Below are 6259 nucleotides of genomic sequence, written 5' to 3'. Positions count from 1 at the left end.
TTGTTTTTATAGCCTGTTTCTTATTATGTCCCTTTATTAATGCTTGTGAAACATGGTTAACACCAAGTTAGGGTTGAAATTTGCAGCTTATTCATATACAGAAGTATCTTTTAGACTTCTGTCTTTTTGAAGAGGGAATACAAGGGTAAGGTGTTAGGAGTAACTTTCTAGAAAATTGAAGTTGTATACCCCAGTGCCTAGCATTATGTTTGGCATAGTTAGAGTGTTCAGTAAATAGTACTAATTTTATTGGATGAATAAAAGCCCTATATGGTCCCAATTTCTTATTTCTTTTGTGTCAGTTCTTTTTTTTTTTTTTTTTTTTTCCTGCAAAAAGCTTTAATTTTTATTTGGTCCAAGGCTTGGGAGGGGCTCCATGGTGGTTAAAAAAGCTGCCTAGGGGTTAGAGGGAGAGGCTCAGGCCAAAGCCCCGATGCCAGGAGATGCAAAGAAGCCCCATCAAAGGCCACTGTACTCCAGGGCCTGTAGTCATGCTTGAGGGTGAGTCTTTGGAAAGATACTCGCCCAGGCCAGCCTGGGGGCCCGCCAGACGGTGGAGGTTAGTCAAGTGGTCCCCCATCTTCTTGATGAGCTTCACCTCCTCATCAAGGAAGTGGTTCTCCAGAAAGTCACAGAGATGTGGATCTGTGCAGGTAGAACCCAAGGCATGAAGATCCAAAATGGCTTGGTTCAGGTTCTTCTCCAGAGCCAAGGCAGCTTCCATGGCGTCCAGGGTGTTGCCCCACTCATCTTGAGAAGGTTTCTGCACGTCCTGGAAGAGGGCGCGGCCCCTGCGCTGGTTTTGCATCTTCAGGAGACGCTCAGAGGCCTCGTGCTTTTCCTCAGCCAACTCGCGGAAGAAGTGGCCCACGCCCTCCAGAGCCACATTGTCAGGGTCGGAATAGTAGCCCAGAGAGAGGTAGGTGTAGGAGGCGCGCAGATGCAAATTAACCAGGCGGTGGACGGCAGCCTCCACCTAGGTGGAATAATTCTGACAAATCTGGGAGGTCATGGTTGGTCGTCAAGAAGGAGCTAACCACAAAAAACGGAATTGGCTGGTCCTGAAAGCAGGCCCTGGGCGAGCAGATGGTCCTGGAGATTGCAAATGCAGATCAGATTGGAAGGCGGTTGGAAGCTGGAAGAAAAGGGAGTCCCAGGCTCTGTTCCATTCAAACACTGTTGAAGCAAGAAGCAGATCCGTGGGACCTCCAGGCTCATGGGTTGTGCGTCAGTTCTTTTAGATAATTTTTAAACTTAGTCATTTTTCATCTGGAGAGCCAATTTTTCTCTTAACATTTTACTGCCTGAACATTTTCTTTATCAAAACATTTCCAAATTGTCTTCTGTGGGAAAACATATGTGTTGAAATTTTCAAAGAGTTGGAATTTCAAGTACAAACATCAGATTGGTTTCTTTCCTGTGCTTTGTTTGCAAGGCCTTTAAGATATTAACTGTACACCTTTAGGATATTAATTCTACACTTTGAATCTCATGGAGGTGAAAGAATACCCAGCATTTCTTAAACTTATTTAATGATAAAGCCCATTTTTTCTCAGTTTCAAATGGAATACTTTTTGGTTAATGCTTATCTGATCATTAAAAAAGATGCTTGATTCTCTGTAGGCTGATTTCTTTGTTATTGTTTTGTATCATTTTTTTTCATTTTGTATGTCCTTCATACAGCCAAAATGAGATTTTTTTTCTTATTAATATGGACAGCTTCTTCACAGCTAAATATAACCTGTCTTAGGAAATTCATTGATTTCTCAAAAAGCTGAACCCATGGATTAGAAATAGCCTTAAGATTACTTACCTAAATGTCATATAGTTATCAGGCAAATTTAGTTCAATTTTTTGAAACATTTAAATTCTTTGTAAGCCATTCTATACACCTTAGTAGATGTTTCATAATTTGTTAGAAAAAGTAGTAGAAATTTCAAACATTCAAAGAATGTTGAGTCAGTCTCTTAATGACAAAATTATAGGGAGTAAGAAAAATGTCCATAGAAATAGAAGCAAGAGGAGTCTATATAAATAGTAATGTGAAGAAGAGCAAATTCCTTTTTAGCTGTAACATCGCATTTTTTACATGTTGCACACATTGTTTAGCCGTTTCTAAACACATTTCCATTTACGTCATTTGTAAAAACTGCCTAGACTCATGTTCTGGAAAACTGACAAAGTTGTAATGAACAGATGCAGATTCCATAATTGCAATTGGCTTTTACTCTAAACTAATTTTCTGGGTCATGCATCATTAATAATTTCTATTTTTCTCCATTTTTACCTTACAAATTTGAAAAGGCTTTTCTCAAAGTGAAATGATTTTGTTGACTTTTTAAAATCAGAGCTTATTACATTATGATGTATAGGTGCTCCAATTGCCTATATTTAAACCTAGAATTTTAAGAGTGCCTTCTTAACATTTCTAATGATTTTTTTATATAATTTAAAATTTTTTTTCTCTATTTCACCAAAATGCTTAACAATTTTGAATCTTGTCCCTCTATTTTAATTGTATTTTTCCTAAAATTAATAATAATAATGATAATTATTATTATTATGTTTTAAAACTAGATCTTATAGAATATGATTTATCATTTTATGTTTTTCACAAATTCAACTCTATCTTAAAAATAAATAACACTTATTAGAAGGATCTCAAATACTAACAAAAAGGATATATTTTCATGTTATTTGTTTTATTCTGATAAGATTTTCTAACAATACCATTGAAACAACTGTTGAATTCCAAAGTAGGTCTAATTCAGGTGAATCTCTGATAGATTTAAAGAGACCAAATAATCTGCTCTAAGCAAAATACTCACACATTTTCAATAAAATGAAATGATCCTGGAAAAATCCTGATCTTTTAACAACTCCTACAACAATTTCTGACTATTACTTCATTTTATCATATGAATGGAGAACACAATGTTACTGAAGGAATGATTGTTTTTAAGTTATTTTTTTTTAGTGCTTATGTATTGTTTTCATTAAAGAATCAAAATATAGAGAAAGTGTTTCGGTACATTGTTGCTTGTTGTGAGGAAGATTTAATAGTTTGTTATGGACTATTAAAATGAACAGAAGTCATTTAGAGTTCAGATATATATTTAGAACTAACATGTGTGCAAAAAGAAACAAAGCAAATCAAGAAATTCTGGAAAAGGTTGTTTGAAAGAACAAACTGATATTTTAAAGCTACCATTGATTAAATAAATATGGACAAGAAATTTAAATTTTCTTAATTTTGAATATTTTTTAATATTCTCAACTAGCAACTTAGAATTGACAGAATTGAATCAGGAAAACATAAAACTTTTTATCTAAAAGAATGGTTACAAATATATAATAAAACTTAATTTCAAATTCTGTGTAGGAAACCTGAAATGGTTATATCAGTTATATGAGATAATCCCAAACTGAACAGCTCTCTGAAATTAGTAATAAAATGCTATTTTGTCACTGCATATAGAAGTTTTTAAACAATTCTAATATAAATTAGTTTTCTCTCTGATTTTGAAATGTCTTTTTTATATTTTTTCTTTAAAAAGAGAAAAGAAAAAGCCATGTTTCAGATATCCATTGAGCAAATCTTAATAGAAATTCAAGTGAATAATTTGTTCTTTTAATTTGTGAATTAAAAAGTGTGTATAATATTGAAAGCACATGCTAAGTAGGTTTGCAACATGGATTTTGTAGCATATGGTAAAGTAAAACCCTGGTGACCTTTTGGTCTTGTTGATCACATGCATGAAGATGATCATCTGTTAATCTCTGGTAATCACTGGTACATCCTTGTACAGAAGACAGAACAGATTTTATTTGTGCTACATTTGCTCTTTTTTGAAAATGCTTTAACAAGGAATTTTTAAAAATAATTTTATGGTCTAAAAATAAAGAATATTTTATATTTAAAGAAAATAATTTTAAAGTAAAAATTTTCAACATATATGTTTCTCCATTTTTTGGAGTTTTTTTTAATGATTTGAAGAATAATTTTCTGAAAGTCAGGCATGAATGAGTGTTATGCTTGTTACTACATAGCCACATACACATGTACACATTGACACATACATGCTCACAAATATATATATATATATATATATATATATATATATATATATATATACACACACACACACACAGTATGTGTGTGTATGTGTGTGTGTGTGTTGTTTTCCTGTTGCAATCCAGTGCTTCTCATACATTTATATGCATATCAGTTATATATTCTAGGGTGGGGTTTAAGAGTCTGCAATTATTATAGGTTTGCAGATCATGAATATGCTGTTACTCAAGGGTCAGCCAACATTTTTCTGTAAAGTGTCTTTTCAGGCCAAGAAGCAAAATTGAGGATACCATGTAGGTACTTACATAACAAGAGAAAAAAACAAATGTCCACAATTTTTTAATTGATCAAGTTCAGTTCATAATCATTAAGAACATTTTGGTAGTATAGTGACATAATGAAAAATACTATTTAGCAATAAAAAAATTGTCTACTGATACATATAGTAACTGAAACAAATTTCAAAAACGTGCTGATTGAAAGAGGCATCACAAGGCATCACACAAAAGCTACATACTATACGATTCCCTTTATATGAAGTTCTGTGAAATACAAACAGTAATAGAAAGCTGATCATTATTACCTTAGCCCAGGAGTGAAGGGAAGGCTCGATGGCAAAGGTACATGAGGTAACTGTTTGGATGATGGAAATGTTTTGTATCTTGGTTGAGTGCTGGCTATTTTGGTGTTTATGTTTTTCGAACTTCCTGAACTTGGGGGAGGCAGCTGACATGTTACAAGGATGCTCAAGTAGCCCAAAAGTCTATATGGCTAGGAACTAAAGGACTCTTGACAGTGTGCAGGAAGGAAATGATGCCATGTTCAAGGGCTAGCTGAGTAAGCTGTCTAGAAGCAAATCTACCAGCCCCAGTCAAGCCTTTGAATGACCTTAGATCCAGGCTGACATTAATTAAAGCCTGTAGTCAGAATCACCCAACTAAGGCATTCCTGAATTCCTTTTCATAGAATCTAATTATAATCATTATTTAAAACCAGAAACAAAAGTCTCCAAAAAAAAAAAACCCATTCACTTTAATGGCCATCTTTAGTTTAATGGTTTAAAATTATGCCCATATAAAGTACATTTTTAAGCTTGGTTGAGCACTTATCAGCTAAGATAATATGTGAAACTACATTATAAATCATAAATCAGTGTACAAACATGTTATTGTTTCAAGTACTTTCCAATATTCCTTTGTATTGTAAATAGGGCAATTAATACTCTGCTCCTCTTTCATTAGGAGACTATTTATTCTGAAGTTATACTTGACCAGTAACATTTAGGGTAAATATTAAGTAGTTATTCACTTGAGAATATGTCTAGATGAATTTCCCCAGTAGACAAATGGGGACTTCTAAACTTTTTTCTTGGGGATCCAGGATTTAAATATATTATAGTTCCTACTTTACACCTTAAGAAAATATAGAGAAATGAAGGCATTATGGTGATATAATGTTATAAGTATTGGACTTGATAATAGGAAAGCTAATTTACTACAAGGTCATGGGGAAATTATTCCAGCTTCTCCAGATCTTTTATAAATCTCCTCCTCTGTAAAAATGAAGTTCTTAGGCTAGGTGATATTAAAAATTTAAAAATCTATGACTCTAGCTGGGCGCAATGACACACATGTTAAATCCCAGCAGCTTGGGAGGCTGAGATAGGAGGATCGTGAGTTCAAAGCCGGCCTCAGCAAGGCACTAAGCAACTCAGTGAGACCCTGTCTCTAAATAAAATACAAAATAGGGCAGAGTTCAACTCCCTATACCCCCCAAAATCTATGACTCTATGAATTAATAATCTTGAAGTATTTTAAGGAATATAATAGTAGTATAAAGTAGCTTAAACATAGCATAGAAAAATGCTTCAGTTACTGATTTTATATGCAAATGTCTCTTTGGTGCCATAAACTTTCAAAGATATAATTTCAGCATAATGCTTTTCTAAATCCCTAGGTTTTTTTTAAAAGGATAGGTAGTCCCCAATTTATGATGGTTTGACTTCAATTTTCACCTTTACAGTGCTATAAAAATAATGTGCATCCAATACAAACTATATTTTGAAATGTGAAAATTCCCTGGACAAGCCATATGCAGTATGATACTTTTGTGATTCTGCAGTAATGAGCTGCAACTCCAAGCTGACCATACTATCACAACTGGTACTGTACAGTGTACTATATT

General features: G+C 33.7%; 1 pseudogene; it reads right to left on the bottom strand.

The window, feature by feature from the left end:
- Positions 1-302: 302 nt before the first annotated feature.
- Positions 303-1012, bottom strand: LOC114083729 (ferritin light chain pseudogene; annotated as a pseudogene).
- Positions 1013-6259: the final 5247 nt, after the last annotated feature.

The sequence above is a fragment of the Marmota flaviventris genome, chromosome 11 (assembly GCF_047511675.1).
Source record: "Marmota flaviventris isolate mMarFla1 chromosome 11, mMarFla1.hap1, whole genome shotgun sequence".
NCBI lineage: Eukaryota > Metazoa > Chordata > Mammalia > Rodentia > Sciuridae > Marmota > Marmota flaviventris.
Note: the sequence above shows the minus strand (reverse complement) of the source record. Positions and strands in the feature narration are given on the sequence as shown.